Source organism: Styela clava, chromosome 1 (assembly GCF_964204865.1).
Source record: "Styela clava chromosome 1, kaStyClav1.hap1.2, whole genome shotgun sequence".
Taxonomy (NCBI): domain Eukaryota; kingdom Metazoa; phylum Chordata; class Ascidiacea; order Stolidobranchia; family Styelidae; genus Styela; species Styela clava.
In genome coordinates this window covers 13510972-13525894 of record NC_135250.1, presented here as the reverse complement: position 1 = coordinate 13525894, position 14923 = coordinate 13510972, and the positions used below count along the sequence as shown (strand labels likewise).

At 34.1% G+C, this 14923-nt stretch overlaps 1 long non-coding RNA gene across 1 annotated transcript; it reads left to right on the top strand.

Annotated features, from left to right (window-relative positions):
• The first annotated feature begins 6102 nt into the window (after nucleotides 1–6102).
• On the top strand, nucleotides 6103–8920 carry LOC120347572 (uncharacterized). The gene is made up of 2 exons (XR_005570111.2): nucleotides 6103–6875; nucleotides 7407–8920. It is a non-coding gene; the product is annotated as an uncharacterized LOC120347572 (long non-coding RNA).
• The last annotated feature ends 6003 nt before the right edge of the window (nucleotides 8921–14923 follow it).

The window sequence follows — 14923 nt, the reverse complement described above, 5'->3', positions numbered from 1 at the left end:
TTTGACACCGTCGCCGATGTGAAATCAAATTTCTGTTTAAAAAATAAAAATTAAACTGCGATATCCGCCGTTGCATGAGAATTAATATTTACTAGTGGATAAAAAGTGCTTTAATAGAGTTTATCATCATCAATTGGGATGTCAAGCCGCCGAAAGGATCGCCGTGACTAAATTATTTACTGCGGCCTTGGATTATGACAAAATTAGGAAATAAAAATCGCTGCATTGTTGCGAAGTTTTCAGTCTTCAAGTAAATTCCAAAAAATAAAGTTGTCACGGCGATCGTTTCGGCGGCCGACATCCCAAATACGGTTGTTTGAAATGACAATACTAATTATTCGGTGTTGTGTTCGTTGAAAATATTCGAATAATTCGACTAAAAAAACTATTTTCCCACCACTAATCACGACGCATGTTAATTATCATTGAATGGCAATTAAAAATCAGCTTGTTTAACATTAAAATCCAAGTAATAGTTTCCCATTTAATGCATTCGATCGGCGCTACATGCGAGCGTGTTTTTGTACCTATAAACGATTTTGACGCTACTGACATCCGCGAGTTACACTTCTTTCAAAATTAATTCTCACGATTTCTAATGTTCTATTTTCAAATGCGGGTACTGCTGACTACGGATTAAGGCTCGGTATTTGAAATAGGACTTGCAAAATATTCACCATAAACCGGCAGGCACATATGGGGCGGGCTACACGTAACTGTGCTATTTCGCTGTGAACGACGCATTCTTTTCAGTTTGCACTTTGAGTGTGCTCTGTTTTAATTTCACCGAAAATTTTGGCTGCGCCCATGTCGGTACCTATCCGATATCAACCCGGCTATATTCCGGAACTGATGAACCAAGTCATAATTTGTCACCCATGTCATCAATAACCAAAACTTTTGTGCTTGCTATTACCAGAAAGCTTATGTTGAATGAAAGTGCGACCTGTATTAAATGTCGCACACCCTTGATTTTAACTACTTAAATTTCTTTGCAACCTAGTTCTTCGCTTGCTATTTATGTTTTTTCGATTTTTGTCATTTTTTTCTGTAAATTTAGAGCAATAAGAGAATAATTCAGGTAGTTTGTAGACTAATATGATATGTAAAAGTTAATGATGTCCCGAGCAGATGTTGACATTATCTATCGAACCAAGAAAATATTGCCCCATCTATCATGAATACCACCATATTATTTTATGATATTTTTATCATTCTATTGCATTTTTCTCTCCGATTTTATATGTAACTGCAATACCTTATATTTTTTTCTGCCAAGAGGTTTGTTATTTTATTGCAAGCATCAATTGCTTTTACTAGTTCATACCAATTTTTTATTATTTCTATGTTAAGTTCCCTTATTTTTTTCATCTTCAAGTCATTCGTACTTAATGATACTAGCCCAATGGAAAAAATACTACAATCACAATTTCCTAAATCATTGTGATCATATATTTTTGGCGCATTCACTACAAAGAACATAAAGTCATGTTTTTGATGGAATTAGTCTGCTTTACAAATGCGTCTTTCTAACAAAAATAAACGAATTGCTTCAATCGTTCATTTAAAGATTGAGCATATGCTATATGTAAAGATAGGCTTATTCGTCAGGTATATTTCCTACAAATATCTCATTCATTGGAGGCACGTTTTCCAAACCGGGAAAAAATTCATCCCTGTCGAGTAACTTTGTCGTTTTGGGGAGGAATCGGCTTTGTATTTGCTGTAGTATTACTGATTTCCCAAAGTTCGTTATGCTTATTATAATATAATGCACACATTCAATTAGAAAATACTGGAACTGTACAAAATCGGTTTTTCAGTCAGCGCACAGACAAATATCTAAGGATTAAAATAATACAGTAGTTTTTATGCATAGTGAGAGAAGAATAAAAGGTTTAAAATTTTGAGAAGGAAGAAGTTTAACGAAAAAGGTTGGGAATCACATGACTTGTACACCTACATCTTATTCATCAGATGTTTTGTCCACATGTATCCAATCTACCACACATACCATTTAACAGATGTTTTGTCTACCAACATCTCATTCGCAAAGTGTTTTCTCTTCATACTCGTACATGTCGTTCAGCAGATATTTTTTCTACATACATCTCATTCACGTGATACATCTCGTATTTTGTCCACATACATCTCGTTTCCATAATGCATCAACAGCTCATTCGCGAAGTGTTTTCTCTTTATATATGTCGTGCAGGGGTTTTGTTCATATATATCTCATGCGCCAAATATTTTGTCCGGTGACCGTACATTTGAACCCATGTGTATATCCGCGGGTTCAATCTATATGCGGGTGCTAAAACCCATGGGTTAGGATTAGTATGAGTTCAAATATCCGTAAAACAAAAAAAATGCCATGGGTGCAATAGTATGCAGGTGCAATTGTCATGGGTTCAAATGTACGTGGGTTCAAATGTAATGGAACCATTTTGTCCACATGAATCCCATTTATCATGCATCTCATTCACTAGATATTTTGTCCACATATATCTCGTTTTGCTCATGAAACATTCGCGGTGATTATTCGCTCGTTAGAAAAAAAAAGACTTTTCCAGCGAGATTTTTCTGTTGCGTAAAATATTCAACCCATGGCAATTAACTTAATTGTGTTTAACGTTACTCACAGTGGCGTCTATTTAATACATTAAATACAAATTTAATATGTGGACATAAACACATGAGATAAACTGCCTGGTTATATTCAGTTTTGATAGGTATGTTTGCAATCTTGCTAATGCGTAATCGTCGTTAGGAATCCGTATACCCGTTATAATCTCACGAAGTAAAATATATTTTAGCGCAATAAAACTTGATTGGATTAATTAATTTATCATCACAATCCGCGTCGCGTTTACAACTTTGTATATTGTTTCAGTGATTCGATCCGATTTTAGTCGGTTGCTAATGCTAACCAACAACAATGTGTGCCTAAGGCGAAACAACCGACGATTTTAGCGATCGAATATGCTTAGAAACGCCTTTTTTACGTTTTTCGCTAATTATCGACATTGTTTGCTTTATATCTTTTGAAATAATATGAATGCTTATTATTTTCTACATTCTAAAAACAAGTAAATTTAATATACTTCAATGTACAATAAAAATATTTCTACTTCTAATGTGGGATATCTTAGAGAATCGCAGATGAATATCGTCGAAACGCCCTTTTTACATTTTTCGCTAATTATCAACATTGTTTGCTTTATATCTTTTGAACTAATATGGATGCACATTGTTATCTACATTCTGAAAACAAGTAATTTTAATGTACTTTATTATTCTACAAGAAAAATATTTCTACTCCTAATGTGGGATATTTTAGAAAATTGCAGTTGAATTGCTTATATCGCCATTTTTTTACATTTTTCGCTAATTATCGATATTGTTTGCTTTATATCTTTGAAGAATGCGTGTTATTTTCTACATTCTAAAAACAAGTAGATTTAATGAACTTTATTGTACAATAAAAATATTTCTACTCCTAATGTGGGATATTCAAGAAAAATGCAGTTGAATTGCTTATACCGCCATTTTTTTTCACATTTTTCGCTAATTATCGACATTGTTTGCTTTATATCTTTTGAACTAATATGGATGCGCAGTATTTTCTACATTCTAAAAACTAGTAAATTTAATATACTTTAATGTACAATAAAAATATTTCTACTCCTAATGTGGGATATCTTAGAGAATCGCAGATGAATACGTCGAAACGCCTTTTATACGTTTTTCGCTTCTTATCGAGATTATTTGCTTTTTATCTTTTGAACTAATATGAATGCACATTGTTATCTACATTCTAAAAACAAGTAATTTTATTGTACTTTATTCTACAATAAAAATATTTCTACTCCTAATGTGGGATATTTTAGAAAATTGCAGTTGAATTGCTTATACCGCCATTTTTTTTACATTTTTCGCTAATTATCGATATTGTTTGCTTTATATCTTTTGAACTAATATGAATGCGTGTTATTTTCTACATTCTAAAAACAAGTAAATTTAATATACTTTAATGTTAAATAAAAATATTTCCACTCCTAATGTGGAATATTTTAGAAAATTGCAGTTGAATTGATTATACCGCCATTTTTTTACATTTTTCGCTAATTATCGACATTGTTTGCTTTATATCTTTTGAACTAATATGGATGCGCAGTATTTTTTACATTCTTAAAACTAGTAAATTTAATATACTTTAATGTACAATAAAAATATTTCTACTCCTAATGTGGGATATCTTAGAGAATCGCAGATGAATACGTCGAAACGCCTTTTATACGTTTTTCGCTTCTTATCGAGATTATTTGCTTTTTATCTTTTGAACTAATATGGATGCACAATGTTATCTACATTCTAAAAACAAGTAATTTTATTGTACTTTATTCTACAATAAAAATATTTCCACTCCTAATGTGGAATATTTTAGAAAATTGCAGTTGAATTGCTTATACCGCCATTTTTTTTACATTTTTCGCCAATTATCGACATTGTTTGCTTTATATCTTTTGAACTAATATGGATGCGCATTATTTTCTACATTCTAAAAACAGGTAAATTTAATGTACTTTATTCTACAAGAAAAATATTTCTACTCCTAATGTGGGATATTTTAAAAAATTGCAGTTGAATTGCTTATATCGCCATTTTTTTTACATTTTTCGCTAATTATCGATATTGTTTGCTTTATATCTTTTGAACTAATACGAATGCGTGTTATTTTCTACATTCTAAAAACAAGTAGATTTAATAAACTTTATTGTACAATAAAAATATTTCTACTCCTAATGTGGGATATTTTAGAAAAATGCAGTTGAATTGCTTATACCGCAATTTTTTTCACATTTTTTTGCTAATTATCGACATTGTTTGCTTTATATCTTTTGAACTAATATGGATGCGCAGTATTTTCTACATTCTAAAAACTAGTAAATTTAATATACTTTAATGTACAATAAAAATATTTCTACTCCTAATGTGGGATATCTTAGAGAATCGCAGATGAATACGTCGAAACGCCTTTTATACGTTTTTCGCTACTTATCGAGATTATTGGTCTTATATCTTTTGAACTAATATGGATGCACATTGTTATCTACATTCTAAAAACAAGTAATTTTAATGTACTTTATTCTACAATAAAAATATTTCTACTCCCAATGTGGGATATTTTAGAAAATTGCAGTTGAATTGCTTATACCGCCATTTTTTTTACATTTTTCGCTAATTATCGACATTGTTTGCTTTATATCTTTTGAACTAATATGGATGCGCATTATTTTCTACATTTTAAAAACAAGTAAATTTAATGTGCTTTAATCTACAATAAAAATATTTCTACTCCTAATGTGGGATATTTTAGGAATCGCAGATGAATACGTCGAAACGCACTTTTATACGTTTTTTGCTAGGTATCGATATTATTTGCTTTATATTTTTTAAACTAATACGGATGCACATTGTTATCTACATCCTAAAAACAAGTAATTTTAATGTACTTTATTCTACAATAAAAATATTTCTACTCCTAATGTGGGATATCTTAGAGAATCGCAGATGAATACGTCGAAACGTCGAAATTTTTTACATTTTTCGCTACTTATCGACATTGTTTGCTCTATATCTTTTGAACTAATATGAATGCGTGTTATTTTCTACATTCTAAAAACAAGTAAATTTAAGGTACTTTAATCTACAATAAAAATATTTCTGCTCTTAATGTGGGATATTTTAGAAAATCGCAATTGAATTGCCTGTAACGCCCTTTTACAAATTTTTCGCCAATTATCGCCATTCTTTGCTATAAATCTTTTAAACTGATGCAGATGCACATTATTTTCTACATTCTTAAAAAAATTAAATTTAGTGTACATAATGTAAAATAAAAATATTTCCACTTCTGATGTGGGAAATATCATAATATCGCATTTGATTTTCTTGGATAAAATCTTATTCCCAGCAATGTACATTTTTATATCTCGCGGTAATGGTCCTTCAATGTACGATTTTAAAGGGAACATTGCTTAGAATTGTGGGTAAAAAATTTCGCCGGAATTTCGCTAACTTCACACGGGTATTATGGCACAACACTGTGCCCTGCCAGGATGCAATGTAGCAAGAGGTCGAGGTAATCACGGTGTTTACATATTGGAAATAAATCCTTATCCGCGAATAAATAAAGAGTGGCAAAAGAAACTGTTGGAGTTTTGTTACGACTATCGTGATAAGAAAGATATTTTTAAATTGGCTAAAAAAAGACATCTAGGAATTTGTGAGAAACATTTCGATTCAAATGAATTCAGTTATCGTAAAGGAAGAAAACGTGTTATTGTTGGAAGCATTCCTACAAAAAACTTACCCCAAAAATTTCTTGAATCTTCGCAACCGAAAGCTTGGAGAAAGATAGTAAAGTCTGGGTTGAAAAAAACACCAAGGCATAAATCTTGGGCTGATATAAGCAATTCCTTTCTTAAGTTGAAACAGCCAAATTGGTTTATCTTTCAAAATTTTGAAACATTCAAGTTAGTGGGGAACATGGAATCTCACAGAATATTCATCAACATTGAGAAAGATTTGACCATAGGGTGCACATTACAAAACGAAATAGAAGAGCGAATAATTGAGTGGGAAGGCCCTAATATTGTTGAAGACACAATTTCGAGTGTTTTGTTTTATGCGAAAAGTTTACAACTTAGAAATGGTGTTTGAAAACAAACGGTCAGTGAGAAATCCTTGAATAAGGACTTTTAAGACTTATTGCAGTATTGTACAGTACCCCAACCGAAATTATAAATTGGAAAATCCTGTTGAACCAAAGAGTCACATCTACCTATTCAGATTCACCACATTTATTGAAGGTATGTATATTTCTCCCAGAACCGTTGCATTTTCATTGATTTCCATTTAGGTTTTTGAGGTATTTCACATTTTTATTTAAAATAATAATAATTTGTCGAAGTAGCTCTTGTACTTATATATGTATATATACAAGGCTCAAGCCCTAATTGTTGTAGGCAATTTATTTTGAAATACCTAAAACATCAACTGTTGCAGACTGCTAGAAACTCACTTTTAAAGAATGATATTTTGTCTTCGGATGGCGTTTTGGCATGAAAACACATACAGGAAATTTATGAAGATATGTCTAAAAACATCTGAAGCAGTCATGTAAATTAACAGACCAACATGTTTACCTTAATAGGTTGACAAAAATGTCGGTTAATAAATATTCAGCCCAGGTATAGCACAATGTATTGATTTAGGTATTCACTCGTTTTAAGTAGGATTGATCTTCAATTGAGTATTAAATACTGGTAGCATGATTATTACATCCTTGAATTACTAACAGTATTCAGGTCAATATTGACCAGGAAAAATTTTTTTTACAGGTCCTTTCTCCATCTGTTGCTAGAATTTTGAAAAGATCAGGATACGAAGCGACTGCCAAATATTTCAGACTGTGGAACACCTTTTTTGACTTTTGATATATGTAACAGCACTACTGGTGTAGCCTAGCTTTTCCAAAAAATGAAAATGCACTACTATTCATTTACGTGAATATCCATTGAGGTGTACACAGTATGCTCCCAGCTTTTTATTGGGGGGTCCAAAGGTATGGGGTGGTAGATGTTTTATTTTATTCATCCCTTTCACCATACAATTTGATATGTTGGATTGCATTTGTGACATATCACCAAATTCAGTATTTTCAGCAATGAAATACACAAAAATATGCCTACCAAATATAGGAAACATAAAACTGGGACAGTGCGGATTCGACAAGTCTTGCTTCGTTCCTCAGTTTTAGTAATATTCAGGTCATTGAACATTAGTAGTATTCAAAGCGTGCACTTTCTTTTAAACAATTTAAGGGCAGTACAGCTAATGTTAGACGTTACATTGACGTATTAAAAGTAAAATAAATAGTACAATAGCAATATATTAGTTCTTTATCTTACTGAACTAGTAAAGTGAGTCGAAAATCTGTGAAAAGTGAACTGCCTCCATTAGGGTTGCCACTTATGGATACATTTTTTTTTTCGAATCCAATCTCGAATCAAAAATTTTCGAATCGAATTTTTCCGAATCTGATTCAATTAAGTTTTTTTTTTTTATTGCACGCATATGTTTGCTCAAAGTCACAAAAAAGCGAGAAAAACTTAAAAATGGAATACGCCATATAGCATGAATGATAAGGGTTTTTCAGTGAATAAGCTACACTTGTTTCCATCATGATAACAAAGATGTAGGTCATAGATATCACCAATAAATGCATTGATGTAAAACTTGCTGTTGCAACTTATCTGTGAGTCTTACAATACTGAGTTATTATTGTGTTATACTTGTATCAGGACTGAGGCAATTTGATGGAATTTATATGAGAAAATGAGCAGGGAACAGTTGTACTGTTATGTCATAAACACAGTAACAGCACTGCTTTCACTAGTCCCACACTAGTATATTGTGAATTTGTGACTATGGTATTTCACTTCTTGTTATATTGAATTAAGGCCGACCTTATTACCGATTTTTTATCTTCAAAATTTTAGTACAATGTTTTAAATTTATGCTAGCAGCATAGTAATACGACAAAAACATTCTAATTGCATCTGAATTACTATAAATGGGGAATGCTTGCAAGAATATGCTTGAAGACGATAAAATTAACCAAGGGTAAATTAAGTTAATTTCGAGAAAAACAATCGTTCACCCGACTATGATTGCGAACAAAAATTTCCATTAGTATTAGAGACAATATATTTTTTGTGGTTAACAGCGTTATTGGCTAACTCGGGCTTCATTATTATCGTGGTTTAATTTCGTAATTCAGAAAGTCCAAATGTGCATAATGGACGCCGCGCTGACGAGCGAGAATTGGTCGACGCTGTATCTCGATCAAACATGGTCGCTGGAGTAAAGTAAGACGACATTCGCACAGTATGCTTGATCTGGTATGAAATCTGGCACGTGTTACGATATTTGCTAGAAATAAACCGAAACGTTTTATTCTGGCTTGTATCGTGCTAACAAATTCAAAAGAAAGTAATACATTTCTTTTAATGTAACAGCTGGAAAAAGAAACGTATATTATGTTCCTCTCATTTCGTTTACCGCCACACGAGTGAAAGCCTGACAAACGCAAATAAAATAAATATATATTTAGGATGAGAAACATGATCGTCAGTTAAGATAGTGGCCAATGAACTCATTCAGTAATAGTTCTCTTCAAATGTACACGAAATATTTCACTCAGAACAAAGTTTAAATTAAATTTCAATCAAAATTAAATATTATCTAGACGTCGGTAGTCGATTCTTTATCCAATCATGCCGGGACGTACAATAACTTAGTCGCAGCGCAGGTGTGCTGTTGAAAATTTTCATCAAAATTCTCACGAATTTTCAGGTATACGATCCTTTCAAATTCGCGCATAATATAAAATAAGGCTATTCGGTGGAAAACTGAACTCGCAGTTTGGTGGAAATTACGCGACACATCATCTCGAGTGATGCATAGAAGAGTGTGTTGTGCCGAACTTGAAACAAATGACGGCAGATAAGTAAAAAAGTCAATCACGAAATTTTCATTTATTTCCGTCCCGTAATTTGGAGTGCCGCATAAATGCATTCGGCAGTTTTAACGCAGCCGAAAACAACAATTAACAAACGTTCAATGTTTTTTTTCTTCAGCAAATCGCTCTCTTTTTCCGAATCGCGTAAATCTGATTCGAATCGATTCGGAAAAGATGCGATTCGAATCGATCCGATTCGTAAATCCAAAAGTGGCATCCCTAACCTCCATTTACAAAATGAATAATCTGTATTAAATAAAAAGATTATTTGTTTTGAACTACAAGGCCCGACCTGCGATTGTTCGCTAATGCAGACAACGCCACTCTAAATGTTACGGCGTCACAGTTCATTTTTATAAATTTGGTGTAAATATAAGCAAATAACGTAAGTTCCAAAGATATAAAAAAAAAGTTATTTAATAGAGGAAAAATTAGACATATCCTAACTTGGTCCAATGATTCAAAATATAGAATTAGGTGCGGTCCAAATCGAATACTGCAAATGTCTGATTCGGACCGCCAGTTGATATATGGCAGGGGTGGGCAACCCCCGGCACTTTGGCACGTGAGCCCGTTTACAGCTCATGTTGGATATAGTTACTTGCTAACTTACTGTTATAAATTGATTTCCAAAAAATATAAGCGATTAGAGAAGGGGATACGAGAGAGAAGTGCAGAAAACGGACTGTAGCGTGATTGGGGTGCCATTCCCGAAATTTTTTCGTGTCTTAAAAACTTTGCAACTGCATTACTCACGTTTTCATCTACATATGCTTGTGAATCTCTGTTCTCAGTTATGAACTTCATTAAGTAGTCTCGTACCGGGAGTAGCCTGAAAGATAAAACCAGTATTTCGTGTACTTCTTTAAAAGTTACAAAATATAAACCCAATGTAAAATCTCTATAAGCGGTAATGCAGCAGTAGAAGTCTCACTGATATAAAATGAGAAAATTAATCAAGTCTATTTGTCGGACTGATATTTTCCCGAATAGTGAATCTATCTGTACATGTTTAAAAGGTTTATTATTGTATATTTTCGCTTTGAAGTAGCAAAGCATTGTTTTTAATTTTGGTCGGCACGCGTGCTGGTATCTGGGGCCACCCTCTATTGTCGTTTGATATAACTTAACTTAAACGTGCGAATACCGCGACAGCGGAGCCTGTAGTGTCAACCTTGATTCTATGGACTAAACAGATGGGGCGGTTTTGTTGACGAAATAAGAGCAATACTACTCAGAAAATACCATGACAATCCGTGGACGCAAAAATGCGTGGTAAAGTGCCCGATTATATCTTGTTTTGATTCGTATTTTTGTGAAATCGACAAATCTGTGTGAATTCGACATTACTACTGTGCGTACTTACTGTGCGACATTACTAATGTGGAGGCAGTAAAGTAGAGAATCCTAAAGGAAAATGCCCTGGTACGTATACTACGGTAGCATCCGAAATTTTGCGATTTGCGATGTCTAAAAAAGCGTTTTCAATCGGTCGCGGACCGCTTTTCAATTTAGAAAATTTGGGTTGCCACCATTTACACCTACCAGAAAAATAATTTATTCCTCGTTGTTCGAACTCGCGAGAAACACCTATTACGAACCTATCGAAGCGTGGAAATCCACAAGTGAGTTGTGAAATCCAATCGTAATAATCCATGTTTAGCAATTTTAATAAATGAAACGTATTATTCATATATAAGTAAAGAAATATCGGTTTTCACATTTTATTTGAAAATCTCGTAATTCTCTACCTTGTAATTTTTTTTTTTATAAATGAAATAAAAGACATCCCCCGAAAATAAGCCCCATTGTTATTTTTCAAAAAAAAATTGTAACTGGATTACTAGACCCAGTCTTATTTTCGGTGAAACACGGAAATTGTGCGCGAGATTCGCGGCTTGGTGAAATCAGTGAAATGTGTTGACGTACTAAGTATCTCATTTTGAACCACTTCATGAAAAGGGTATAATAGGCTACATTTCAAATATCTAGATCAGCGTTTCCCAAACTTTTTCGGTCACGGAATACTTTCACTTTTTATCTCGCTTCGTGGAACACCAAAAAGGGTAAAATTGATACAGAAAAACGGTGTAATGCAGCGGTTCCCACCCAATGGGTTGGTCTTGGCGAGTTGCCAAATGCGCCGCGAAATAGAATTGTGTTGAACATACCTAAAATAGGATTGGATATTTTATATATTTCATCTATCATAAATGTTTTATTGTTTCTTAATTTGAATGATGTGTATATGAATCAACAAATTCATTTTACTTTTCTACGTCGTTTACTTTCCATTACGTAGTGTTTGCCAGTAATGTAACGTCTAATGGAGATAGCAGTCAGGGGCGCAAACAGGTATTTTCAAGGGAGGGGGAGGGTCTGAAATTTAGGTGCTCCCGGAGTAGATGGCGCACAACCTGAACATAGTATGTGTACCAGGTTACGGTTCAGGTTGTGCGTCATCATGGTGCACATACTTCCGGAGCGCCGAAATTTGCAATTGCCAAGTTTGACTGTAACAGGCGGTCTGGCTGGAGGGCGCAAAACGCGGGTTTCTAAGAGAACTGATGTTCTAAAAATTGCTATGTGTGATACAGAATATCTTTAGAAATCTAAACTGAATACTGTATGTCAGAATTCGCCAGGAACAAGGGCTTCAAATGGAAATTGCCCTATTCAGTCACAATCACGTCGCTTCTACTTGACGGCATCTGGAGCCATAAAGTTTTGTGCGCTTATTCGGCTCGTGACAAGTCGCACCTATTGGTCGTCGTTTTTTACACATTCCAAAAGGGGGGATTCATTTTCCACGGAACACTCGCGGAAAATAGTTTGAGAAATGCGGGTCTAGATAATAAGTCTTAAGTCTGCAAAAGACATTTGGAAGTAGACGGGACTGGTCATAATCATAACCTTTTTAAGGCGGAATACGTTTTCATGAATTACCTAAAGTCGCACAAAGCGAGAGGTAAACGCTAATATCATTCCATATCTTCATCCTAATACTCAACCCTAACTCGTATCTGCCGTTTTGCCATCAGAATACACGGAAAAATATTTTTCTTTCTTGCGCATACCGAAACCAATTTGCTTGATATGTAGGGATGGGCAATATAGAATTCTGAATCCGTAGGATTCGAATCCCAAAGTATTCGAATCCAACAGGATTCGGTTTCCGCCTCTCCGGCGCCATCAATTCATCCAAAATCAATAGGCTTCTGGTCCGAAATATGATGAATACACATGCAAAATTTGGAGCAAATTCAACCTCGCTTTCGTGAGATATCGCCTGCATCTAACAGACAGGCAAATACCTATCAACATACTTACCGATCACGATCGATAAGTAATTACAGTGTTATTGGGTAGTAGTTTACCGGTTCTTAGCGAGTTTCTGGTCCGAGATATGATGAATGCACATGCAAAATTTGGAGCAGATTCAACCTCGCCTTCGTGAGATATCGCGTTCATCTAACAGACAAGCATACAGACAGACAGACAAATACCTATCAACATACTTACTGATTAAGATCAATAAGTAATTATGTGTGCCGACTTACTAGCGATATTCCGATAATCTGATTGCAACAATCTTTAAATGTTTATAGATGTGCCTTGCTTCATTTTACATTAAATGATTGTTCGCGACCTGCGAGTTTTCCCCAAAAAATGATGCATGTAAACCAAAATCCAGGCGTTAAATGTTATGACATTACTTGCGATTACTTTAAATCAAATATTATTTACGAATAATTTTATTACACCATTTTCCGAAATACAAAGTTTTATCGCAAAACACGTCAATCTGTCACATTTAAATTTTACTCTCGAAAGACTACATATTATTCGGTCCGTTTCTATCGTTCAGGATAGACGCACGTTTGATCGAGTGTCTGTAGTGTTTTAATCGCCGATAAGTATAAAAAAAAGTTGCCGCATCTGGCGAAGATAGTGACGTATTGCCGTAGATAATGATATGTACACAGTGTTAACTCTAAGCAAATTATGAGTGCGAAAGTGCTTCGCAGTCCAAAAAAAAAGTGCGAAAGTGCTTTTGCCGATTTTAACAAGTTAGGTGCCCTAGCCTTTCATATAACCCATTTAAAACGGCATAGATACTCGAAAAAGCGCTCCTCCGGTTAATATTATGATTTAAAGAGAAGCCTTTTCGTTAACCGAGTTCCCTTCAAGCGAATTCATGTTTAATTAAAACAAGCAAATTCATCGGCAACGAAATGACATCTGCTAACACCTGCCGCGGACAAAACTTTCATGCAATGTATCACGGTGTCAGTTGCTTACTCGCGTAAACAGCAAAGACTTTCACATTTGTTACTCCTTCCATCTAACAGACACGAGGCCGGCTGGAAACCATATTAGTTACAGGGTGGATCGTTTGTACAAATCCGGTGCAAAATAATCCCCCCCCCCCATAATATATAAATAGCAATCAACTAATTAGGGTTAGGTGCGCTGGAAATTCAACTTTTCGATTCATCCCTAAACCTAATCTGATAATTATTAATTTGTGATTTTGAACCACTTTGAAAGTCGCCACCCGCTGTTTTAAAAGATAGGTTAACCTACCTTCCCTCCGAAATATTATGCAGGATACTCCCCTGTTTTAGGAGATAGGTTGACCTACTTTCCTTTCAAACTTTTTTCTCCGAAATATTACACAAGATCACTTTGAAAATCTTCCCGTTTCGTGAGCTAGCGTGACTTAATTTCTCATATACATTTATATTATACTATTTCAGAGCTTACCCAAAGACAAGTAATTTTTAAATGTCCACATGCCTTGGTTTGCGTGCGAGTTAGTTTAAATCGGGCAGAAAACATCATATATTGGCAAAATGTTTAGTAATGTCATGTACTTTCAGCATTCATAAATAGCACTCTTTGTAATGCTGCTGACCTAGTATCAAATATTCGCATCACAACGCCACTTGCGAGATTTCCATATATTTCAATTACACTAATAGGAACAATGACATCAAAGAGTTTACTTTGCGAAGGTACACTAAATATAACGAGGGTGATTCTTGAGAAAAACATGAATATAAAAAATAAACGAATGTCTGAATAATTTTGAGAGTGTCTCGAAATACCAATCCATTTGATAAATAATTTTTATTCGACCACATGAACGCTGATATCCTGAAAATTAATGTTGAAAGAGAATTACGCATTCTCAGATATCGGACATCCAGTCGCGATATTCAATCGTTCATATGCACAAATCTCACATTAATAGTAATTGCTACCCAAGTTTGTAAAGTTTAGAAACCAACAAACAGAAAATAACTAACCTAAAACACAATTAAAATTCAG